Source organism: Mesoplodon mirus, assembly GCF_964341445.2.
Source record: "Mesoplodon mirus genome assembly, chromosome: 1".
Lineage (NCBI taxonomy): Eukaryota > Metazoa > Chordata > Mammalia > Artiodactyla > Ziphiidae > Mesoplodon > Mesoplodon mirus.
Genome location: NC_138976.1, coordinates 34,923,240 through 34,949,569, shown reverse-complemented (window position 1 = coordinate 34,949,569; position 26,330 = coordinate 34,923,240). Strand labels below are relative to the sequence as shown.

The 26,330-nt window shown below is 48.1% G+C and overlaps 2 protein-coding genes across 6 annotated transcripts in view; one reads left to right on the top strand and one right to left on the bottom strand.

Annotated features, from left to right (window-relative positions):
• The window catches only part of PALM2AKAP2 (PALM2 and AKAP2 fusion), a 628,408-nt gene extending 609,406 nt beyond the window's left edge, over positions 1 to 19,002 (bottom strand). For 2 of the 3 annotated variants that reach the window (XM_082627558.1, XM_082627560.1), the window contains exon 1: positions 15,009 to 15,127. The gene's annotated coding sequence lies outside the window, so the exon portion shown is untranslated. Of the gene's footprint in view, positions 1 to 15,008; positions 15,128 to 17,421 lie in introns of those variants that run through there. The other variant, XM_082627559.1, reaches the window with a different exon arrangement.
• The window catches only part of PTPN3 (protein tyrosine phosphatase non-receptor type 3), a 110,065-nt gene continuing 100,484 nt past the window's right edge, over positions 16,750 to 26,330 (top strand). The window contains exon 1 of one of the 3 annotated variants that reach the window (XM_082627659.1): positions 16,750 to 16,837. The gene's annotated coding sequence lies outside the window, so the exon portion shown is untranslated. Of the gene's footprint in view, positions 16,838 to 17,124; positions 17,333 to 26,330 lie in introns of those variants that run through there. The other 2 variants (XM_082627655.1, XM_082627653.1) reach the window with 2 other exon arrangements.

The following is a 26,330-nucleotide window of genomic DNA, read 5'->3' as shown; positions in this document are numbered from 1 at the left end:
TTCACATCTTCGTGATTCTATCTCTGCCTGAATTTTCTTTCTTATCCTTTCCCTGCCCACCCAAATTCCACGTTGTCACCTCCTCTGGGAAGACTCTGTTGTCTGCCACTCCTGGCATAGTGGTCCCTCCTGCACTTCCAGTGTGACCCCGAGTTACACCATCATCACCCTGTATTCTGGGGCTCTACCTCCCATTAAGCAGTGAGCTCTCTGCAGGCAGGCACTGTGTCTGAGTCATTTCTGCATCCTCAGCTCCTGATATAGAGCTGGACTCACAGGACCTCGCTCAGTAAATGTTTGTTGACTTGAACTGAACTGAACTGAACTGGGCCCAGAATTCCTGCCTTTTTCCAGTCAGTGTTTTTGTTTTCCTGTCTTGGCAGGAAGCAGAGGGCACACTCAGAGAGGTAACTGAAGAGCATGGAATGAACAAAATACTTCGAGGTCTGGGTGAGGTTAAAGGAAATCAAGATGGCGAAGCAGCCAGAGACTAGGTGCTGGGGGAAGTACTACCCCTAGGCCTGAAGGGGTGAAGGAAGGGAGCTGGAGCCGAACTTGGCGAGAGCTGCAGCTGGCAGAGAGGGGCTACTCAGCAAGAGCTGAGGATGCAGCCGGTGCCAAACCGCAGCTTGGGGTAGAGGGGGAATCAATGCCTACCCTCCGTCCTCCCACCCATCCCCTGCTGTTGCCCCCCCACTGGTTGAAAGCAAATGGAAGCCAAAGACCAAAGGAGTCCGGGTGGCACAAGCCCCAGAAGGCAGCCTCCCTGGGTACACAGCAGAGTGAATGAAAGTACAGAGCAGACCCGGATGGGGAAATGGGGAATATGCAGCACGAGTGATTTTTCCCAAAATATTGTCCACATTGCATCAACATCAGAATGACTTCAGGAGCTTGTTTCAAGAGCAGATGCCTAGGCTCCAGCCCAGACCTACTAAATCAAAATAGCTATCCACGGGGCCTGGGAATCTGCATTCTTAGGAAGTTCCCAAAGTGATTCTAGAAATCACCTAAGGACCTCTGGAAAGTATGGAATTATGGGAAAGCTGAACTTGGTTAATTCAGAACTTGAACCTACAGAATCACCCCAGGTATGGGGCCTAATGATGTTGGTTCTCCATCTATGACTTCCAAAGGACCAGGGGAACCTCATTCATTCATTCATTCATCCAGCATTCCTGAGCATGTGCTAATGTCTAGGCCCTGTGGAGGGTTCGGGCAACATAAAGGTAAACCAGGATGCTTCCCACCTGAACACCCTAGGATAATGTCTTACATGCCATGTAGGGATTATTTGGGGGCTTCCAAAACCTGCCTACCCTGTGGGGATGACTCCTCAGTGCTTCTGCAAGCACCAGCTCAAGCACCAGGCCACATAGCAAACAAACCCATAGTTCCAACCACCATCACACGCATGACACCCAAATACACCTTTCTCCTGAGTTTGGGGAAACGTACACTTGGTAGCCCCACAGTGGCCCCTTATCCACATGGTCAAAGGGGACTCATCTTCTATCCTCACACCCCACCCCAAGGCTCTCAGCCTCTGTGAGTGGTGTGCCATCATCCGTACTGCTGTTTAAGCAGAAACCTGGGAGTCATTTGCAACACCTCCTTCCCCCGACCCATGCCCCCAGTCACCAGGTCCATCCATTCAGCCTCCTAACCCTCCCACCCCTCCCCTTCTCTAGGTTTCTGCCAGCATTGCAGGTCATCTACATCTCCCCCCTTTATCACTGCAATTGACCTAACAAGCTTCCTTGTCCCTTCCCAAGGCATTGTTGCCAGGGGGGGTCTTTTAAATATGCAAAATCCAAACATGTCACATCCCTGCTCAAAATCTTCAGTGCTCCCCAGTGCCCTCGGCACCTAGTCCAGACTCCTGACCGTAGCACACAAGGCTCTGGCATCTGGCCAGGCCTCAGTTTCTACCTCCTTTCCCACCACTTCCCACCCCCTCCCTGCCCCACACACCCTCATACCCTCATCATAGACTTTAAGTTCATGCACCGTCGCACCTTCTCCCCAGAATGTTCTCCCCCTTCTATACCTGGTCAGTTCCTCCTTGCTTATCAAAGTCATCTGAAGTGTCATCTTATCCCTGAAGTCTTCTCTGACTCACTAGACTATACTCCCTCAGTATCTTGCTCTCATTTCTGATAGATTTTATCTCACCCCGCTGGGAATAGTCTATATGTCTCTTTTATGAGTCTGTGATCTCTATAAGGACAAGGATCAGTCATGTCTAATTTGTCTTTATATCCCAGTGCCTGACAGAGTGCTTTCCAGCCCCCATGAGTGGGTGGATGGGGAGATAGATAAACTGAATGGATAATAGTCTCTTGTACAGAAAAAGATCTTCCAAGAGAAGACCTAGGGAAGACTGCTTCATTAAATCCACTAATTTTGACAGGAGTTTCCACAACTAGTGGAGTGTACCATTCACTACACCAGGCTCTGTGCCAGCAGAGCAATCAAGAACAATCTCTCCCCTCGAGGACCTCATGATAGTAGGGGAGACATTGTCCTAGGCTTTTTCAGGTTACAAGGAAAAGACATACTCAGGTTTCATAGATACTGATGAAAGAGCTAGATTAAGATACTGCCTGCATAGAAGGGTTTCTTGCGTGGAAGTAAGGAAGTATGAGAACCCCCCTAGCAGCAGCCCAGTCCCTCTGGAACAGTGCCTCCAAGGCAGGGATGTCAGGTAGATCTCATGGAGGTTAGAATTAAAGTTCCTTGATCAGTCAGCTTTTGCCCCAGTAATAGACCATCCCCCCAAAACTCAGTGTCTTAAAACAACAACAGCTTATTTGCAGTTTGGTTGTACTTCACATTTTCCTCCTTCTTCTGGGACCAGCAGTCTACGTGGGCTAGTCTTTCTATGGCAGAAGCAGAAGTTTAAGAGGAACAAGCTTGACCACACAAGTCTGCTGCAAGCCTCTGATTGCATCACACCTGCAAACATCCCATTGGTCAAAGCAAGTCACATGGCCCAGCCCAAAGTTCAGCAGGGAGAAGTGCAGCTACTTCTAGTGTAAGGAACTTCTGGGTCATGTGGCAGAAAGTTTGGATGCAGGAAGGAGGGAAGAATGGGGGCCAATGCAATCTCAATCTATACAACCTACCACACTCATTTTTCAGGATAGCGGTCATCTTGAAAACACATATTAATGACTTTGGTTTTTGTCTTCTCACAAATAAGCTCCATAAAATCAAGGACTTGACTGTATTCCCAGAACCTAGAACAGTGCATGGCAGATGGTTGGTGCTAATCAATAATTGTTGAATGAAAGATGCCTCTTGCTGCCTCCTGCTCACATCCTCACTTCCCAAGAGATGGCGTCTGATTAGACAGGGTTGTTAAAGATGGTACAGGGTGCCAACTAAGGAGTTTGGACTTTATTCAGTGGGCAGGCCCCGGGGAGCCATTGGAAGTTTGCAAGAAGGGGAGTAACCTGTTCAAATCTGTGCTTTAGCAAGATTAACCTGTTACCAGATTTCGAGAAAAAACTGAGGAAGCTGGAGACCAGTTGGGAGGCTATTTATAGGAGCTCAGGTGAGAGATAAGGAGGTCCTGGAGTGGAAGGAGGAGTCTGGGAAGGATGTGAGAACTATCATGGGGGTAGAATGGAGAGAACATGTCATTTTCTAAGATGACAAGACACGGAGGCATTGGGGCTGGGCGCCCAGGCAGTGGGCAGATGGTCAGTAGATAAGGCGCAGGTTTGTGTGATGGAGTTGATCTATTAGGTTGGGACGTGTTGAGTTTGAAGTGCTTCGGGGATATCTAGCTGGAGGTATCTAGTAGGCACCAAAAATGCAGAACTAGCCTTCAGAAGAGATTTCTCATGAATATCTTAATCTGTTCATTTATATCAAGTATTACATTTGCATATGATACCCACGTACGCAAACTCTTCTAAACCTGCTGGATATCCCTACGAGCTAAAGATCAGGCAAAGCAGCTTGGGGCGAGTTGTTTGGTTTTCATAAGTCTCCGTATGGAGGAGAAAAGGGCAAAGGACAGCAGCAGGAAATCAGATTCAGAGAGAGACACTTGACCTCTGCCAGGCATGAGCGCCTTTCTTTCTCTAGAACTTGAAACCCTGCCAAAGACAGCCCCTGGCTTTCATAAAATCAACACATATTTATTAGTCCCTCTTCTGTGCCAGGCACTGTGCTCAGGGCCAGAGACAAGGGGATTAATATGGAAAAGTCCCTGCCCTCGGGGTGGGAGAAGGGCAGAGACTTCCAGGCTTAGGTAAGCCCAACCAAGGGATACAGGAGCTTGGATAAACGTTCAGCAGGCATTAAAAACAGGGGCTGGGGCTTCCCTGGTGGCACAGTGGTTGAGAGTCTGCCTGCCCATGCAGGGGACAAGGGTTCGTGCCCCGGTCTGGGAAGATCCCACATGCTGCGGAGCGGCTGGGCCCGTGAGCCATGGCCGCTGTGCCTGCGCGTCCGGAGCCTGTGCTCTGCAACGGGAGAGGCCACAACAGTGAGAGGCCCGCGTACCGCAAAAAAAAAAACCGGGCTGGTCGATTCTGTCGGACTACAGGGTGGAAGATAGTAATAGTCACCAAAGGTTCACGAAAGGTCCAGGTGGATGGGGATGGACAATTATACAGAACATTCCAGATATAGAGCATAACCTGAGTCAGGGCTAGTGACAGAGGTGAACCAGTGGACTGCATTAGTATTTTAGAAGGGCTGACACTTGAGGGCAGGAGGAAGGGGAGGAGAGGGGCCAGGGGAAGGAGAGGCCAAGGTGATGCAGGACTCAGATCGTGCACGGCTTTGAACCCCAGGAGAAGGAATTAGAAATGTAGCCAGGATTTTCTGTCCCTGAAACATTTTACATAGGGGTCCTGAAGGTCTGGCTTTCCCTTCCTTAGGAGAACAAGGTAACTCATAATAAATCCTGATTGATTATCTAAAAGTAGATAAAATATTTTAATCCCCTACATGACATAGCCATGCATGTTCAAAGGCTTACAAATTATGTGCATGTTGTTTTCAGTCTGAAAACGCCTTCACGCATCTCACCTCATCCAGCCCTCACAGTATTTGAGACGGAGGTGTTCTCAATATCTCATTGACATATGAGACCATTAGATTTAGAAGGAGTTCCTAACAACTACTTCTCACGATAATCATGGAAACCTTTCTTCAAAAAGCCTTAAAGATTAGCGTGAGAATGTCTAACTAAGGAAGCCTGTCTGCTCTCAGGAATGAGAAAAGTGTGCTTGGCTGTCAAACGACTTTCGGAGAACTGTGTTGGTTGGGCCAGTGATTTCCAAATGCCCTTCAGTCTGTGGACCAGTTGCACTGGATTCACCCAAGAGTGTTCACTCCCCAGGTGACTCTGATTTACAGTCACCTAGAAAAGTGGTCATTTGGCCTCTTTTGGTTGCAAGAATAACTTGAGGCCTTAATGGTGAAAATGTGTTCCATAGGCCTCCTGTCTTGGCATCACTCAGGTAGCTTAATTACCATGCAATTTCCTGGACTTGACCCAGATCTATCAAATCAGAATCTCCAGAGGTGGGACCCTGAAATTTATATTTCGAACAAGCTCCCAAGATCTGCATGTTCATTTACTTATGGATATCTCTTACTATGTGACAGACGCCATTCCAGGCATGGGGGTGTAATGGTGAGAAAGACCCACAATATCCCTCCCTTAAAGACACTCACATTTTGACTCAGTTCTTTGAATGCTGGGGTTTGACAACGGCCTTAACATAATGCATGGTTGCTGTATGACTACAGGAGCCAATATGAAAGATGGACATCTCAAAGAATCCCAGAATAGACACCCAGCTGGGCCTGGGCAAGCCAGGGATAAAAGCAGTTTGGAAAAGAAAGGTCACAAGGCAGAGGCCTCAGCAGCAGGAGCTCCTGTTGTGGCAGCCCCAGTTATCTCGTGCTGGTTAAGAAACCACTCTCAAGACTCAGTGGCTGAAAATGACTTTTTTTTTTTTTTTTTTAATTTCTCATGATTCAGGGTGTTGACTGAGTGGTTCTTCTACTGGTCTTCTCTGGGCTCAGCTGAGACAAATCTGGCCTGACTGGGCCGCTCTCCATGGAGTCCTTTATCCCGGGCTTCTTAATGGTAATGGCATGGTAGTCCAGGGTTCCATGAGGGCCAGCCACAGTGGCAAGTGCCTATTAAATATCTACTTGTGGGGCTTCTCTGGTGGCGCAGTGGTTGAGAATCTGCCTGCCAATGCAGGGGACACAGGTTCAAGCCCTGGTCTGGGAAGATCCCACATGCCGCGGAGCAACTAGGCCCGTGAGCCACAACTACTGAGCCTGCGCGTCTGGAGCCTGTGCTCCGCAACAAGAGAGGCCGCGATAGTAAGAGGCCTGTGCACTGCGATGAAGAGTGGCCCCCGCTTGCTGCAACTAGAGAAAGCCCTTGCACAGAAACGAAGACCTAACACAGCCAAAAATATAAATAAATAAATAAATAAATAAATAAATAAAAATAAAGGAATTCCCTTAAAAAAAAAAAATCTCCTTGTGACTTGTTTGCTGATGTCCCATTAGCCAAATCAAGTCACTTTCACTTAGCCTCAGTGTGGGAGGGGACTACACAGGTATAGGACACCAGGAAGTCACTTCTTTGGGGGTCATTAGTGTAACACTTGACCACAGTTTCTCTGGTTGTCTCTTTTTTTTTTAAATTTTTTAATTTATTTTTTTTGGCCGTGCCACACACCTCACGAGAACTTAGTTCCCTGACCAGGGATTGAACCCGGGCCCACGGCAGTGAAAGTGCGGAGTCCTAACCACTGGACCAGCAGCCAAGTCCCTCTCTGGCTGTCTCTTGATCTTGGGATCTGTTTGTGCGCCTTCTCACTTCCTTCCCTGTGTTCTCCAGTTTAAATATCTACATGAGGAGACTTCCCTGGTGGCACAGTGGTTAGAAATCTGCCTGCCAATGCAGGGGACACAGGTTTGATCCCTGGTCCAGGAAGATCCCACATGCCACAGAACAACTAAGCCCGTGTGCCACAACTACTGAGCCTGCGCTCTAGAGCCCGCGAGCCACAACTACTGAGCCCGCGAGCCACAACTACTGAGCCCATGTGCCAAAACTACTTAAGCCTGCACGCCACAACTACTGAAGCCTGCGCACCTACAGCCCGTGCTCTGCAACAAGAGAAGCCACCGCAATGAGAAGCTCGCGCACTGCAATGAAGTGTAGCCCCTGCTCACCACAACTAGAGAAAGCCTGCACGCAGCAATGAAGACCCAACACAGCCAAAAATAAATAAAGTAAATAAATAAATTAAAAATAAAAGATTACTTCAGTGTTAGTGTTGCTTAATAAATAACTAAAGAGATATTTTTTCCTCCTGAATGGGAAGGATACTTTCCTTTGCTCCATATGCCAAGGCTGGCTTTGCAGAATGGGTCCATTTCCTCCTGCTGGACAGTCCTTGTCTGTCCCCATTTCCGTGCAGGCACATGGACAGCCAGGCTGGGTTGGGTTTTCAGTGGCTCCGCCAAAGCTGGAGACAGAGCAGTACATGTTCCCACGGTCACCTTTTTATCCAAAGCATGGAAAACTGACTTCATAACTGGCACAGGCTGTGTTTGGGTCAGGAACCCAATATTAACTACAAAGACTGATCTCAACCCAGGGAACTTGAAAAGAAACTAGATAACACTGTTGGGAAATTATTCCCTCCTGTGAACTGGCATTTGAAAGACGTACTAATATTATGCCCATTTTTTTAAATGCCACTGAACAAAGTGTAATGGAAAATAATACACTGGCCTTGGGAAGTCAAGGGACTTGGGCTGACTTGAACATATCAATAAGGCAATCCAATTTCAACTAGTTTTCTCTCACATCACACGCTTGGTAGGTTCCTGGTTCTCTCTAGGCTCCCAGCATAAGAAGAAATGATGGTAGCAGACTTGCTCAATTGTATATAATGTGTTCAGTGTGAATCTAGAGGAATCTAAATGCAGAAGGAGGGCCCCCTGAGTCTGCCTATGCAGTCAGAGAAAGCTGGTTACTCAGACTGGACACGATTGAGAGACAGATGAAGGCTGCCCTCAATGCATCCATCCTACAGTGGGAGGATGAAATATCGTCACAAGTGCTGACAAAATCGGCCAGCTTCCCATGTTTGAGACTGTTTATGATTCTAGGTCACAATGAAATTGAAACCATGAGACACTAAGTGGGGTTTAGCATCCCCACTCTATTCCCTGGTAATTTCTATGTTGCATTTTACTCACTCTGTTATTCCTGGTCCTGATGTCTAAAGATGGAGCTCATGGAATTAACAAGCTCAGCAACCCAGGGAGAAAACAAAGCGGTCCTTGGCCTGTAGACCTTCTGCCAGCACAACTAGGTGACTCCCGGGTGTGAAGAGGCAGGGTTGATGTCCTAAATCCTTGAGTTGTTTCACATAGACAATGAGTCATAGTGATATCTAATCACTAATTAGTTATACCTTATCTGGGACACCACTGATCACATTGCTCCCTAATCTACCTATCTACAACCATTTGTGTCTCTTTTCTATCCCTCTGTTGGTCAATTAATTATCAAGCTTGCATGAAAAAATTCTGGAAGAAATTCCAGAAGGACTTTAGATACAAAGTAACGCTTCTTGCTCACTGCCAAAAGGCCAGAAATTTTTCAGAAGGAGCTCATAGCCCTTTGCATACCTTGCTCAGAAATTATAGTCACAGGCCACATAATCAGAAGATCTCTGGCCCCATTCAGGGGATTTTCCAAGAGCCTTCCAAAGGGACGTGCACGTGTATAACCAAATGCAAGTCAAAATGAGATGACTCCTGGGGTACAGGAGTTAGAGAGCTCATAACCAGTTGGGATAATCCAGGAAGAGGTAGCTGGTAAGATGGATCTTAAAGGATGGATAGGATTTCTTTTTTTTTTAATTTATTTTTTTATACAGCAGGTTCTTATTAGTTATCCATTTTATACATATTAGTGTATATATGTCAATCCCAATCTCCCAATTCATCACACACACACACCCGCCACTTTCCCCTCTTGGTGTCCATACGTTTATTCTCTACATCTGTGTCTCTATTTCTGCCCTGCAAACCGGTTAAGGATGGATAGGATTTCAACAGGCAGAGATGAGAGAATGAGTCATTTCAGGAGGTTGATATGGGTGGCCTTCATTCCTCAAGGGGAAACAAGAACAAGGTTTGTGCTTGGGCTTGGACTGGGGTGACCAAGGCTGGACAAGGTGGTGGCATCAAAGACCAAACTGAGAGAAGCTCACAAAGGTGAAAAAATGGAGACAGATTAATGTTTTCTCATACAGAAGCTGGAGAACTTCACCTTGGAAGGGGAGTTTTAGGATGAAGAAGAGCGGCGTCTGTGTCGGCTTTGGTGGCTGCCACATGAAGTCAATCTCCAAGCACTATTCAGGCATCTTGGCAGGAAATCAGACGACTCTCATCAACCCATACCTTGTATGCAAAGATGATATGTCTTAGGAGCTCTGCTGTCTCTAATCAAACACAGATTTCTTTAACTTCACATGTGACTCATGTTTACAGAGGCATCGCTGGATAGTCTGTTTGGACTGCGATGCAGTGACTATGTGTACCATGGAAAAAATGAGAAAGACATCCTAGCAGGACGCCAGAGCGCAGTTGAGGAAATCCTGTGATGTGTCATCCGTGCAACGCTAGAAGGTCACCAGAGCACGGGGCAGGCTGAACAGCGTCCCCCGTTCTTGAAATGTCACCAGGGGGTGGGAGCACAGTTTTCTGCCAGGCCCAGATCAGGTTTCCAGCGTCTCAGGGATGAAATGGTCAGCCAAGCTAGGACAGGTTTCAGATGACCGCCTTTTCCTGAATGCAACTGAGTCGAGGCCTGGGTTGTTGCAGTTCCCCATCTTCTTTCTCTGGCCGTTTTGTTACCAGCTGTGTCAGGAAAGCTTGACTCTTGATCTTAAGGTCACTGAAAGGGCTTTAACTTCTTGTTCATCCTCATCCAAAGCTCTTCTTTTCTGTTCCATTCCTCAGCCACATGCATTTCCAAAACAGGGGTAAGAGTTCTTGACTTACGGCTGTTTCTTTTGAGCAAGGTATACATTGTCAGGCCCTGGTCATACTTACAGCCTTGACTTGTCAAGTAACCTATGCTCTGTGCTTCGTTAGCAAAATTTAGAGGGAGTCAAAAATGTAAAACAATTTTTAAAATATATTGTGCATACATCATTGTTTTTTTCCAGAGAGAACTGGTTTACTTTGAAATAAGTTATATGTCCCACAGTAGATAATTCAGAAGGTACACAAATGTTTATAGCAAAAAGTAAACACCCGTCCCTCTCTTGCCCCACTTGTCCAATTCCTCTTCGGGAGGTAACAACCTTCCTTGTTTCAGTTTTGTGTGTACTCTACATACTTCAATGTGTTTGTTTTAAGGTCCACTCCTCTAAGCAAACATGACCACCACTATGACTGCCACCATTACTGCCTCCTTCCAGTCCCATGGTTAGCTTGTTCTTGGCCCCAGGAGAGCATGGTTAGATGGATGCAGTCAGAGATCCAAGGTCAAGAGCAGAGAGCCTGAGAGCTCTCTATCAGGGGGTCCATATTTGCCTGAAGGGAATGCTGTCTCTCCACATCTCTTTCCCTCCCCTTCTGCCCCTCTAGATATGCGTCTCCTTTAAGAAGCTGCTCCTGTCCTTAGTCCCATTCATCAAAGCATCAGTGATACCTACAAGATCATCGCTTAGTAAAATTTCCCATCCTTTTCATTTATTACTCAGACTATGTTCTTGGTGTGCACACATTGGAGGCTGTAGGACAGAAGTTATAAAACTTCAGTGTACATAAGATTCTTATAGTTAATTACAAAATGCAGGTCCCTGGGTTCCAAAATCAGAGATTCAGAAGGTCTGGTCTGAAGCCAGGAGTCTGCTTTTTCACAAGGACCCCTTCTCCCAAGGTGCACTTGATATATGGTTCCTGGATCGAACTTTTAAAATGCTGCCTTCAGTATTGTTCCTGACTCCTTTCCCTTGACTCGTCTGTTAAGGAAACCCTGAGTGTTTCCTTTATCATTGCTGATTTTTTAAAGCCATGACCTGTGTGTGGACTCTTCTACATTGCCTGGGTGTTTTTCTCTTTCTCCTTCTGTTCTCGGGCACTTGAACCTTCAAGGTGTGGTTGGGAGACTTGACAAACCCATTCTCCCTGGGTTTTGTAAGATGACACCACTCCTTTCAAGGAAGGCCATTGCTTAAATACTATCAGCCACAGCTCAGGATGCCAACTTTCACTCTCTGCATTTCTCTTCACTTCAGAGTCAGATCTCAAAGTCCCTAGACTAACATTTCCATTTTACATGCAGCAGCAAATCTATGTGGCGGTCCATGGGGCTATTATGGTCCTTTTGGTCCTCTGGCCTATCTACAGCAGGTGCACAAGAAGAGTGTTTTTAAAGCTCAGGTCTGTGTATCCCTGAGGGTTCGCTCATGTATTCTTGAAGGTCTGAAAACCCTCTGAGATAATTGTTGAATGTTATCTTTCCATTTTGATGATAATATTAAAAATATATGCATAATCTGGATCCTGTGGCTGACTCCCTTACAATGGAGGGCTGCTACATGAATTCAGTCCCATATTCAAAGGGACAATTTAAAGGGACAGCATTTAACTTTTGGTGTGTTGACAAGCACATCTGGCTTCCGTCTGGCTCAGACTGAAAGACTGAGTCCTTCCTGGGGGTGACAAGGGGAGGGGCCTCAGGTTCTGGCCCCTGGTACCTCTTTGGCTTCATCTCTAGCAGCTTGCCCCTTGCCCCACCAGCCTCCTTACTGCAGACGTGCTCCCTTAAAGGCATTTCTACTGTTATTCTCTCTGCCCAGAAGGTTCTTCCCCCAGATATCTGCATGAATAATTCCCTCATCTCCTTCAGGTCCTTGCTTAAGTGATTAACTTTCTCAGTCCTATTTCAAATTGCAACTCCCCACTCACCCCACCTCCACCCCTCTGCCTATCACCCTTACTCCTGGCCTCTTCACATACAACCCATTCACTTATTCATAATGTGTGTTGTTCATTGTCTGGCTTGCCCTGTTAGCATGCATGCCCACAAGAGCAGAAATAGTTGTTTTGTTCACTGATGTCTCCCAGGCACTTAGAGCAGTGCCTGACACACAGTAGGTGTTTAATAAATATTTGATGAAGGAATGAATGAATGAACAACATTCACCTCATCTCTCTTCTTGTATTTATGCTCAATTTGTTCATCGGTTTTCCAGACAAAACTCCTCTTTTGGCAGTGATGATTTGCAATGGAAAGATCTTTTTTAATGGCTAAAACTTTACACTTAAAAATTTGTGTTTCTCAAAGTGAGATCTATGTGGTCCAAGAATTCCAAGAATGCAAGCTGAGGGGATGAGGGGTCCCAAGTCAGACTAACACGTCTCTACAGGCTCCTGACTTGACCACTTCCTCTCCCTCCCTCCTGGGCCAGGGACAGACAGCCTGTCGCGATCTGCCACCGCTGGACAAGCACAGACAGGCCTCGGTGAAAGGAACCTCTCAGGTTTTCGCCCAGTTTGAGTGTCATTTTCCCTCTCTTTGCCTCGCTTTCTTTGGCTTGCCAACTTTCAAGTTCGTTTCATTTTTCCTGGTAATAAAAGAAACACACTTATCGTAAAACAAGATTTAGGGACCTCTAAAGACAAAGAAATAGATGCTCAAAGACTTGAAATTCCCCTGATTTGTAAAAGATACCTTCTGTATTTTGTTTCTCTGCTTATAAATGCAATACTGAGACACAGCCGCCACCATTAATATTTTGGTGCATTTCTTCCTAGCCCTTTTTCTATGTGTATGTATTAAGATGAAATATCGGAAGTTGCCAATATTCAACCATTGTTGACCTAGGAAATGGCGATTTTATATGGTATATCCTAGTCATTCACAGAGTTGAAGCCATACTATGCGTATAATTTTACATCCTATTCTTTTCACTTGTCATTATAACAGCACCACGTGCCCATGTATTCGTGAGCTTGCGTTAACAGCACAAATAATTGATGAGCAGTAGCACCTCAGCGGGGAGCCTTGCCTCATAAATCATTGAAAACAGTCCACGTGGTGCCCAGGCTTCCTGAGTCTTGATATGAATGACAATCGCAGTGATTCTTCCAGGAAACTCGTCCTATAAATGCCCCCAGCCAATTGCCTGGGTGCAGTACCTGGCACCAGATTTTCTGCCCAAATGGCAGCTTCTGGGAATGCTGCTAGTAACTGTGTCCACTCGTTCATCTTGTTCCTCTTAAATGAATTTGTTTCTTACCAGGGATGCATATTGGGTTTGTGGTATGTCTTCCTCTCCAATGAAATGACTCTCTTTGGCTTTTTGTGTTTACTGTTGTTTGTTTAGTGGTTTCTGGGACAGGTACAGTTTACCAGCATGATTGAAAGAGAGACCTGACTTTTTTTAGCTTACCAGCAGTAGGAGGGCTGCTTTTAAGGCCCTGGCTTTCTCTCTGCAAACATCATCACACCATCAAGTCTGTACTTTTTCATCACAGCAGAGTCCTGAGGAGTCCATGGACCATGTGGTCCCTTTATGTTGTGATCCTGCCTCCAAAATGATTGCCCAGGGACAGTAATCTAGGTGGGTCCTCATTATCTGAGACTTGGGATAGCCCTGTTCCTCACTGGGTCTCTATTTGCTCTAGATCTGGCTGGGTTCAACCACATAGACTAAGAAGATTATATGTCCATCCAAAAGTCTCATTTGCATAAGGTTTGGGAGCTTATAAGATCAACTGTCATTGCTGATAATAACATCATGTCACTCCAGGTGCAACAGTTTAAAAGGATGAACTTTAACATTTTGGCCCCAAGAATAAAACAGTAACAGGAGACCAGAACATTTAAAGGTAATCTACAGCATATAAACATATCAAAGGGGTAGAGGAAAGAAGGCAAAAAGACACAAAAAATGAAATATGTGGTCTCTCTTATGATCAATACATGGCAAGCAGAGAGGCAATATTATAAATATTGACCCTGGCTTTGAGGTCAGTCCAACTTGCATTTAAATCCTGACTCTGTCCCTTACTAGTTGTGAAAGGCTCCTAGACTGCTTCCTTTTCAGTAAAACTGACCTAAAAACACCCACTCTGCAGAATGACTGTATGCAGTAAAGACAGAATATGTGTAAAATATTGATCACACGTGAGCTTGATAATAGTAGTTATTATTGTTATAATTAGACACACAAAACTTCAAGAATTTTTGATTTGATCTTTTAAATGTTTATCATTGCAAACACAACATTGGGACAGTAATAGATAAACTTAAATAGAAAAACCAACCTCACTACCCACCAAAATCAGACTATTTACATTTTCCCATATTTCCATTACACAGGGTATTTGTATTTTCAGCCTTTTTTCACCTAACATTGTACTGTAAGTTTCCTCCTGTTGCAACACGGTTTAGTTTAGTGTAAAATAGTTATTATTTCAACAAATATACCATAATCTAATTAATCATTCCTCTGTTTGTGAACATTTATTTGCTCGGGGAATATTCTTTCCTTTTGTTCCTGTTTCTGCTATGGTGAGTTGAAATGCACGGTTTAAAAAATATTTAGGTCTTTTTCCTTAGGTGTCTAGATATTTTTTAGCTCGAATTTGAGCACTGTATAAACTAATGACTGTTCACTGTGGATAAAGAAGAGGTAGCTTCAGCCTAGTTTCTAGTGTAAGGCAAATTGGGACAACTCCAAGAATCGTCGGGTTTATTAACCTCGGTTTCCTCATCTCAACACTCGACAAACTGGTATGAGAATGACCTATAACTGAGGTAGGCACCCAAAAAATGGACCTTTAAAGTGGACTAAACCTGCTCACGTTCTTGATTTCATTCATTCCCCACACAGCGCCCAGACCGAAGCGGTAGATATTCATATTATTTGAAGCACAGGGGTAGGTATTCATATCATTTGGGGTAAGGTTCTTACCCCAGGTCACACAGCGGCTGGGAGAGGACGAAGAACGTCTTTCGCGGATTCTGAATTCCCAGCTTTCCCACTGGGCTTTGAAAAAAAAAAAAAAAAAAAGCCCCCAGACCCCACCCTAACTGAGGGCGGGAACTGAGTGGCTGAGGGTCCAGCTGAGCTACGCGGGAGGTGTCGTGCGCCCTGTCAGGAGGCTCCGCCTCCCGGGCTCTCGGGCCCCGCCCGGCTCCGAGCATGCCCAGTGCGCTCCCCGCCGTCCCAATGGTGCCGGGAGAGCCCTGCAACTCCAGGTTTTGCTGGCGACCGGAGGTCCGGGGGCGGGGGGCGGGTCCGGGCGGGTCCTGTTCCGGGGACTCCCTGGCTCGGTTGAAATTCCCCGGACAAGACGCTCGGGCGGCGTCCTGTGCAGGGGCACAACTCGGGGCCAGGGACCGAACTGAAGCACCAGGTGCTGCCAGCTGCCGCCGAATGGTCCTAGGCCCACAGGGCCGTTGGACCCTCAGGCATCTGGTCCGGACAGGATGATTACAGCCGTCACTCCATCCTTTCATTCACATATTCATTCAACAAACTGTTTTTGAGCACCTACTGTGTTCCAGGTGCTGTCGTAGGGGCTGGGACAATGTAGTGAAGACGGGCAGGGCTACAGCCCCAGAGCTAAAACTCCAGAGGTGAATACACAATAAGAAGTAAGCAAATCAGGGGAAAAGGCAGTTACCGACTTCATCTCCTGCTACTTTGGCCTGCTTGCTATTTCCTAAGCAGTCCTGCGCCTTAGTGTCTGCACTGGCTGATCCCTCTGCCAGAAATGCTCTCCCCAATTTATCTGCGTGGCTGAAATGTCTCACCACGTCATTGAAAACTGCACTCCTCCACCCCAAGTTTCTTTTCCCTTCGTAAAGCGTATCACCTTCTACTACGCAGTTTGCTTTTTTGCATGTTTATTGTGTATCGCCTAACTCTCTTCCGCCAAACTCTGGCAAGGGACAAGATTTCTGTGTATTCACCGCACGTGAAGAATCAGAGTAAGTGATCAATAATTATTTGTTGAATGAATTAATGGATAGTGATAAATGTGAAGAAAATAAAGTGAGGACATGGAACAGGGGGCTAACTTAGTAAGGTGGTCAGGGAAGGCCTCGGAGAAGGAGGACCTCTGTACAATAAGATTCCAGCCACGGGAATAGCTGGGCAAAGACGTCCCACACAGAGGAGGAAAGGCATGTGTAAATGTCCTGAGGCTAGACAAGTTCTGAGTGTTTTGATGGACAGAAAGGTGCTCATGGGGCTGCAGGAATGCAGGAGCCAGATCAGGTAAAGGGCCCATAAGTCTTGGGAAGAAAGTTCAAGCCAGGAAGTTTCTAGTGGAATGGGATGGGCACTGCACTGGGAGTCAGCAGGACCCCAGCTGGGCAAGACTTCTCCTTAAGTCAAAAATTTGTTTATCGCCGGCTGCTCGACATTCCTAGGCATAAAATCACTTAGGGCTGGGCACACAGTAGGTGCCCAATAAATGGTAATGGAACGAATGCCTGCGTGCATGCGCGAGGGGACACCGGGCTGCACGGAGCTCGGCAAGAGAACCCTGGTGGCCCTGGGAGACGCGTCCGAGCACACCGGCCTCGGGTGGGGGCGGGGGCATCCCGCAGGGCGTTCCGGGAGCCCGCCCCCCGCCCGGCGCGCGGGCCCGTCGCGGCCAGTCGGGCCGGCGGGAGCCGCCCGCGGGCGGCACTGGGCATGCTCAGACGGCGGCCAGGTCGCGCCGCGAGCGAGCTTCTGCGCCGCCCGCACGCGCGACCTACCTGGGCGCCCCGCGCCCCCGGATGCTGCAGGTACGGGCCGGCGCGACCCCAGCGGGCTGGGGGCAGGGCGCGGGGCCACCGGGGGCCGGGGTCGCGCTGAGCGCTGCCCCGCCCCCACCCTTCCCCAGGCGCGCGGCGAACGCGCGGGCGGGCTGGCGGACGCGGCGGCCCCGGGTTCCCGGCGCCTCGTCGGGGCGGGGAGGGCGCCCTGGCCGCGCTCACCTGGTGGGGCGCGGGTGGGAGGGAGCAGGCCGTGCCGGGTGGGGCTGGGTCCCGGCGATCCGGGAGGGCCCAGCGGCCGGCGATCTGGGAGGGCCCAGCGCCGCCGCGACCGCGGCCCCTGCCCCGGCCGCCGAGGGGTCGCACAGCCCGTGTGGAGCCAGCCAAGCGCGGCGGCCAGACCTTCTCTGCTCCCAGGGCGAATTCGCCTCTCGGCTTTCAAAGATGGCATTTCCTGGGCCTGGCATGAACTCCAGCGCCAATAAATCCTCCCCGTTCCACGGGTGATATGGAATGATTTATCAGGTACCTGCGGTGAGACAGCTGCAATGGGGGAGTGTATGTGAGAGTGCCCAGTCCCCCGGAAATTCCCGTTTTCAGCACCCTGAACTTACTGAGAAGTTGCGGTTGCCTTAAAAATTCATGGGAAGTTGAGACGACTTGACACCTGGGTTTTCCGAGGTGGTGGAAAGAGCGTGTGACTCGGAAACTGGAGACCTCCATTCAGGTTGGGCTCCCCCTTGGCCAGCTGGTGACCTTGGGGCGAGTTGTCTAACCTCTCTGATCTTTATTTTCCTCCCCTGCAAACAGCCGGTAATAATGCCCACCTCACTGGTTGTTGGGTGGATTAAGTGGGATAAATTATGTGGAGGTGTTTGGCACCGTGCCCGGCCAAAGCAAGCAAGCAGTTGGCATGATGGGAATTTCACTCGTTTAGAGACCCTCGTGGCTCCCAGTTCACCAGGAAATTGGAATCACGAAAGCATCTTCAGGGCCTAGTGCCAGATTGACAGACCCTGTCTTTGTGCCCAGGAGAACTTCTACTGAAATCTTTGGAAAAACAATTTAGCTGAATTGTAATCGGAGAGCACCTTCTTTAAAAGCAGTTTTATACATTCAGAAACTCCAGAAGTTGGCAGTTCAGCTTGACTTACAAAAGAGCTGTTTTGCAAGATGATCCATCTTGCAAGTGTTTAAGCAGATGATGATTTGAAAGTAAAGCCTAGTTGGGAAGATTCCTGTTCTAAAAAGCTCCCAAACCCAGCTTTCAGTGATTATTTAAATTAGGGTTTCTTAACTTTGGCAATGTTAACATTTGGGGTTCAATAATTCTTTGTTGTGGGGCCTTTTCTATGCGTTGTAGGATGTTTAGCAGCATCTTTGGTCTCTACCCAGTAGATTCCGGTAGCAATCCCTTTCCCTCAGTTGTGCCAACCAAAAATGCTTCCAGATGTCCCTCCCTGTGCGGGGGCAGGGCGCAAATTTTCCCTTTCTCCCCCCTTTAGAACCACCCTGCTTTCTGTCATCAGCCTATCTGAGTTGTTTGAGAAGTTCGTCTTATGTTTTTATTCTGATAACCAACCTTTGTATAGACTTGTAGAACTGCACAGAGTATATCCATGTGCATCAACTCATTTAATTTTTACAACTCCCCTGTGAGGCTGGTGTTAGTCCCATTTTACAGGTGAGGAAACTGAGGCTTTGAGCAGTCAATTACACAGTATGTGGTGTAGCTGGGATATAACTCATGTCATCTGGTTCCACGGACAGGTCTTTTTCTTCTGCATCAGGCTGCTCTTTATTGTATTGAGACTTTCAAATAGATGGCGTACCTGATGATTAAATCAAGTTGTAAAGTAGATTGGAAGCTGGAAACCTTTCTGGCTAGTTGAAAATTAACAACAGTAAGCTATTATCTGACAGAGAGTAGGTCATTCTAGTTAAATATTCTAGCTTATAGTAAGCTCCCATAAATCCTGCATACAGTTGATGGAATACCAATTTGCAGAGAATTAGAGTAGAATAAAACGTGCCTAATACTCTGTATTGATCCTGCCTTGTCTCTGGTGATTTGCTGTCTCCTAAAACCAACTCGTATATGCAAATTAGACATTAGCTGGAATGTAAAAGGTCAGGTTACTGAAGGCATCTCAGAGTGGCTGGAGGCTGAGGCATTCCATTCAGCAAGCATTTATTGAACTGCTTCTACATGGCAGATGCAGTGCTGGGTGGGGACGCAGAGTGGGCCATTGGACTCCAGTGAACCCGGGGTGCCTGGGGAACTTCTCCTCAAGGAGAGGGCAGGTCTTGGCCAGGCCAGACACACAGGAGGCCAAGGTCAGGGACAGCTTGGGGCGGGAGAAAGAACCTAAGTTAACACAGAGTCCAATTCAGGATCCCAACCGCTTCACCATCCTTTTTTTGAGCCCTCCATTTCCACATTTTATCATAGAGAAGGTATTCTGGTGGCTTTTAACATTCCCATTCAAGTGTCAGGAACCTGGTCAGAGATTAATCTTATCTCTGAAAGAAGTTGGGGTTCCAAGCTGGTAAATGGTCTCAGGGGATTGAGACCAGCTCCTTGATTGTTGACTGTGATCTGGGAGGTTCTGCATGCATTGTTTAATTTCAGTGTGCTCCCTCTCTCCTCTTAGAGTTGAGGAAACTCAGCTAGCAAAGGTAGTGTGGGACCAAGAGCTAGAGGGACGAACTGGGACCTTCTGAACTTCGGGTACAGGCACACGGGGAATTCCATTTTCTAGGATGGACATAATCTACCAGAGGGCTTTGGGGATTGGAGGGAACAGGAAGACAAGGCACCCTACCCACCCCCCACCAACCTCAGGGTTTGTGGCATGTTGGGGGATGGGGGGAACCTGCAATTTGTGGTCCTTCCCTCTCTCCTTAGGTAAGTGCCTGTTGACCGTAATCCCAGTGCTCACCTTCCTTCCTTCAGACAATGGTCCTGGAAAGCAGGGCCACCCTCTTCATCTCTTCGCCGGGGCTGGAATGCCAAGGGCAATCCCCTGGTGTTGACAGGCTGGGAGTGTGGGGCAACCAGCTGGTGTAGCTTCCCAAGCCTGGGCTCTTCTGACCAACTCTAATAGAGACAAGATCGGACCAGGTCAGTGTCCACTCTGCCCAGGTGTGGGTCCTGGCAACTGCAGACTGTGATCTCACAGGCATCTCCTTTCATCTGTGTGAGGGGGAACTAAAAGGGAGTGCTTGGTAGGTCCCTGGCTGAAATCTGATCTGGTCATGGGTTCCGAGACCCAGAGATCTTGCATCTCCATAGCTTCCGGTTATGCATGATGCACCTGTGATAGCCTTCTGCCCCCAGGGGAAGATCAGCTGTGAGCACAGATGTAACAGCAAATTCAGACCTTTACTGAGCCTATCCTATGTGTCAGGCCCTAGGGTTACAGAGATGAAAGCTGAACCCATCTTGGAAGGATTCATGGTGGAGTTGGGAAGACAGTGACATGGTGACATTTCTGTGTGAGTGTGTACACGCATGTGGGCATGCATGTGCTGTCTATCTATCTGTCTGATAACTGCTTTAAAAGAGGATAAAGCTAGATGCAAGAGACCCCAGTGGAGAGAGCCATTCATTTTGACGGGCATCGGGGACCACCACAGGGAGTAGTTGGCATTTGAATTCAGCCTTGAAGGTAGAAGAAGATGGTATTCAGGGAGCAGACAGAATGGCAGATGCAAAGACTCAGAGGCATGAAGAGACCTCTTATATTTCAGGAATGGTGACTCTTCCCAGGCCCAGCCTCCTGATCTTGGCTAATGCAGGACCCACCTCCTATAGTTAGGGTACCCCCCATCTCTGTACAGGGGCCTGGCCTCACTCATCCCAGGGTATGTGTCCATTCTTCTTGTTTGTCCTGCACAGGAGCGATGCCTGTGTGCTGTCTCTGAGGCATGAGCACCTTCTGCCAGGGATACCTCTGGTTTTAGTTATTAAACACTGATATGGCACTTACTAGCTTCCAGGCAATGTTCTGAGTGCTTTCCAAATATTAATCACTCTTTTAATCTTTGTAGCAACTCTCTGGCCGTGCTGCTTCCCTGAGTACTGGCCACTGGGTAGGTGGGGGGGGGGGGCAGAGCTCACTTCCCCGGTCTGTGTCCCTCTGTGGATGATGCTCTCATCATGGTACAGCTTCTCCTGGCTGCGGTTTACATCGATGTGCCAGGAAGCAGCCAAGTCTGAGAGTCGTAATGGAGTGCTGACTGCCCCGGATTTTTCTCCCTGACCCCGTTTCCTTCAGGGGGCCAGCAGGGCTCCACTGACTACATTTTTTGAACCAAAGACTGGGATCTGTAGTCTGAGAAAGAATGTTTGTGCTGCGTCTTTGTGCAAGAGGAGGCCTGGGAGGTGTTGTTTGGATACTGAGAGTGGAATTTTTGAGACATTTCGATGGTTTATGTGGAAAGTTAGGACAGAGCATTTGAAATTAGGATAGTCCTGGAAAATTCAGGTCCCGTGATTTACTGTCAGGATACACAAGCTTTTAGTAAATAGTTAAGCAATGTGTAGTTTGAATTTTCTGTACTGAGCCTCTTGGAGCCTCAAAATGGAATAAATAGTACCTTCTAGCCCCAGAATCTTGCTAATACTTACCAGCCCCAGTTTACAGATGGGATGAGAAAACTGAGGCTCAGAGAGATGAAATGACTCCTGGAAGGGCATACTGCTCTACGAGGACAGCCAAGGTTTGAACTCAAGTCTGTCCCCAGGCAAATACTTGACTGTAAAATGAGGATAATAATAGAACCTGTTTCCATTAAAGGAACTAATGACCGAAAACCCACTCAGGTAGAACTTGGCACAGAAAAGGGTCCCCCTCCCTTTGTGTTCGTGCTGCTGACCCGCAGACAAGCGCCTTGTTTAGCCTCTGATGCTGAGAGTGGCCATCGCGAGTGATGCCCTGCTCCCAGGGCAGGGCTGAGGGCCCGGCTCACAGGGCTAGAGGGACGTCCCAAGGGGCAGGGTCCAGGACCAGAAAGGGGCCGTGGCCAGCTGGATGCTGTGCTGACGAAAGGCACTGGTCTGACTTAGAGAGAGGAGTGTGAAGACCTGGTCCCTGCACGCTACTTCCCTCAGGTGAGTCAGCCTCGGTCTAGACCTGAGGGTCTTGGTGGGAGAGGCAGCAACCAGCTCTGTCAGCCGTCCCTTGACCCGAACCACTGGTGGGCCTGGAGTGGAGATAATGACAGCCTGAGCTCAGGTCTTGCTCTCTTTGCTCCCCCCCATTCCCTCCCCAGGTCTGGTTATCAAATTCATACATGGCTGCGGTAGAAAATTAAGGTGTCAGGGAGCAATGGAAAAATCATGCGTGGTGTTCTTCCTGGAAGCAGCTCTCATCACCACCATGGAGGACTCCACATGCCAGCCTGTTCTCTGCTGCAGCCAAGGGGGTCTTTCAAAACTGCTTCCTTTTGGGCTGCCCTGGTGGCGCAGTGGTTGAGAGTCCACCTGCTGATGCAGGGGACACTGGTTCGTGCCCTGGTCTGGGAGGATCCCACATGCCGCGGAGCGGCTGGTCCTGTGAGCCATGGCTGCTGAGCCTGCGCGTCTGGAGCCTGTGCTCCGCAACGGGAGAGGCCACAACAGTGAGAGGCCCGCGTACCGCAAAAACAAAAACACTGCTTCCTTTTGCTTTTAGAATAAAAGACAAAACTAATGTTGGCATCTCCTGCAGGCCCTGGTGTACATGCTTTGGTCCCCATGCTTTCTCTGCTCACAGGGCCAGTGAGAACCTGGAACCTTCCTCCCCTTCTCCCCAGTTACCTCATTCTTTGGGCCTTGGCTGCATGATTGTAGATGCCTCCCCTCGCCTTCCTGCTGTGGGTAAAACTGCCTGCTGTAAACGCTCACATTCTGGCCCCCAGGTCTCTCTCCTTTTACAGCACTTTTCACAATTGCAATTTTGTGCTTAATTAGTGTAATTATTTGTATTAGTACCTGTCTCCCCAGCTACACTGTGAGCTCTGTGAAATCAGGGTCTCTTCCTTTAAACACACATGCACACCACACACACACTTTCTTTGAGACTTTTTTTTTCTTTTAACTTTTTATTTTGACCTAATTCAGACTTACAGAGAAGTTCCAAGAATAGAACAGAGAACTCCAGTATACCCTTCACCCAGATTCGTCAAATGTTACCGTTTTATCACATTTATTTTATTCTTCTCTCTGGGTATACATTTTTTTCCTAAACCATTTGAGGATCATTTATAGACTCTTCCTTTCCCCCTAAATACTTCAGTGTATTTCCTAAAACCAATGACATTCTCCTATATAACTATGGTAACACTTTTTAAACAAGAAATCAGTATTGATACAGTACTGTTATCTAATCTGCAGACCTACAGGCTTTGCCAGTTGTCTTGGTAGTGTCCTTTGTAGCAAAGAAAACCCCAGATCGTGCGTTGCATGTGGTTATGTCTCTTCAGTCTCCTTTAAATTAGAGCAGTTCCTCAGGCTTTCTTTGTCTTTTATGACCTTGACATTTTTGGAGAATACAGGCCAGTTATTTGGTAGAATGCTCCTCAGCTTGAGTCTGTTTTAACCCACCATGTGTCTTCAATGCCACTGAAACATCAAATGCACTCAGTTAACATTTGCTGAATGAAAAAAGTCAGCAGGTTGTCTAGTCTCCCCCACTCCCACTCCTTTCAGCAGAAGGATGTTGTGGGGTTTTTTGTTGTTTTTAATTTATTTTTGGCTGCGTTGGGTCTTTGTTGCTGGGCGTGGGCTTTCTCTAGTTGCGGCGAGTGGGGGCTACTCTCCGTTGCCGTGTGCAGGCTTCTCGTTGCAGTGGCTTCTCTTGTTGGGGAGCACGGGCTCTAGGCGTGCGGGCTTCAGTAGTTGTGGCGCGCCGGCTCAGTAGTTGTGGCTCGCGGGCTCTAGAGCACAGGCTCAGTAGTTGTGGTGCACAGGCTTAGTTGCTCCACGGCATGTGGGATCTTCCCAACCCAGGCCTCGAACCTGTGTCCCCTGCATTGGCAGGCAGATTCTTAACCCCTGTGCCACCAGGGAAGCCCAGGATGTTGTTACTTAGTTGCCATCTTGCTGTATATAGATTTGAATCTTGCTACTTTTATTTTTATGCATTTATTTTTTAATGGAAGTGTAGTTGACATACAGTATTATGTCAGTTTCAGGTGAACAGCATAGTGATTCGACATTTGCCTACATTATGAAATGATCACCACGATAAGTCTAGTAACCATCTGTCCCCATACAAAGTTATTACAGTAGTGTGGTCTATATCCCTTAAGCTGTGTGTTACATCCCTGTGGCTTATGTATTTTATAACTGGAAGTTTGTACTTCTTAATCCCTTCACCTAGTTTGCCCAACCTATCCCCCCACCCCCTGCAACCATCTGTTTGTCCTCTGTATCTATGAGTCTATTTCTGTTTTGTTTCATTTGTTCTTCTGTTTTCTAGATTTCACATGTAAGTGAAGTCATACAGTATTTGTCTTTCTCTGTCTGGCTTACCTCACTTAGCATAATACCCTCTAGTTCAGCGGTCCCCAACCTTTTTGGCACTGGGGACGGGTTTCATGGAAGACAGTTTTTCCGTGGGTGGCGGTGGGAATGGTTCAGGCGGTAATGAGAGCGATGAGGAGGGATGGGGAGCAAAGGGGAGGGATGGGGAGCGATGAGGAGCGAAGGGGAGCAGTGGGGAGGGATGGGGAGCAGTGGGGAGCGGTGGGGAGCAGTGGGGAGCGGTGGGGAGCAGTGGGGAGCAGCAGATGAAGCTTTCCTTGTTCACCTGCCGCTCACCTCCTTCTGTGCTGCCTGGTTCCTAACAGGCCGCGGCCCAGTACTGGTCTGCAGCCCGGGGGTTGGGGACCCCTCCTCTAGATCCATCTTCCCACAAATGGCAAGATTTTCTTCTTTTTTATGGCTGAGTAATATTCCATTGTATATATACACCACATCTTCTTTGTTCATTCATCTATCCTGATATTCTTTTTTTTTTTTTTTTTTTTTTTTTGCGGTACGCGGGCCTCTCACTGCTGTGGCCTCTCCCGTTGCGGAGCACAGGCTCTGGACACGCAGGCCCAGTGGCCATGGCTCACGGGCCCAGCCGCTCCGCGGCACGTGGGATCCTCCCAGACCAGGGCACGAACCCGTGTCCCCTAAATCAGCAGGCGGACTGTCAACCACTGCGCCACCAGGGAAACCCCCTGATATTCTTTTTTAATAACACAGCTTTCCCCCCAAAAGAGAGGCTTCCTCCAGGGATAGTGAGCCTGCTGTCTCTGCAGGAATACAAGTGGACGCCAGGCCATGGCTTGGCAGGGACGCTAGAGAGGAGAACAGAACATTTGGTGAGGGGCAAGACTCAGCCTGCACGTCCCTCCTGACACTGAGGGCCTTCTCCAAATGCAACTCTGACTTCCCAGGCCTAGGGGCCCAAGAATAAGGTAACTAGAATTTTTAATCCAAACCAGAACATTTTGAGAATAAATGGGGGGCTGTTAATAATTGCATCTAATTAAGTAACTTCAACTGGGGCTATCCTGGACAAATCAGGATATGTGGTCACTCTACCCAAATGTGACTTTGAAGTTGGAGATCAGTGCCTGGGGATCAGCCTAGAAAACCCTCTAGCAGTAGGAATTTTCTGCCTGGACAAAGCGAAACTCATCTCCCTGGCATTGCCTGCCAGGCCCATGTTAGTGGTTTTGGTCCTCTCTGTGGTTGCACCTCCCTTGGTGTGTCCCTTCCAGCCTTTCTCCTGCTACATCCACTTTGTTTCAGCCCTCCCCTCACCTGTTCCTTCCTGCCACGGGGACTGAGAGAGCCTAGAACATCACTTCCAAACCCAGGCTGGATGGAGGAGCGGGGATGGGGTTTGTGATACATGCACCGGGGGGAAAACAAGCCAGCTGTGCTTCCTACGGAGCCAATTTTAATGGAATTTAAGAGCCAGGGTGTGTAAGTGAGGTATGGCTGGAGACCAGAGTTTCCCTAGACCTTATCTTTCCCACCCGGCCCCCGCCATGCTCACACTTCCCTCTGTCTTTCATGCGCAGACACCCAGGTTCCTCTTCCAGCCCTAGTTCTGAGATCAGAACCGAGTCGCCGGTCTTTGGCAGAGGCACGGAAGCAGCTGGCATTGGGGCTGGCATTGGGGACCCAGGCACAAGAGGATGGGCATTGAATGACTAGAAGGTGCAGAGAAGGACTTGGATGCAGAGAGACCAGGCAGGAAACCAGCATCGAGGGAGTCTGGTAACAAGGCCAATACAGGGTCATTTATCAGGAAGCCTAGAGTTGCAGTATTGAATGCCTGACACTTGGTCACAGGGGCAGGCACTGGTGTCTGATTAGTCCAGTTCCTTAACTCATGTTCTGCCTAGCAAAACACACGAACTCTGCCTTCCTGGATTAAAAAGTGTAGGCATACCTCATTGTATTGGGCTTCGCAGATACTGTGTTTTTTACATTGAAGGTTTGTGGCAACCCTGCATCAATCAGGTCTTTCGGTGC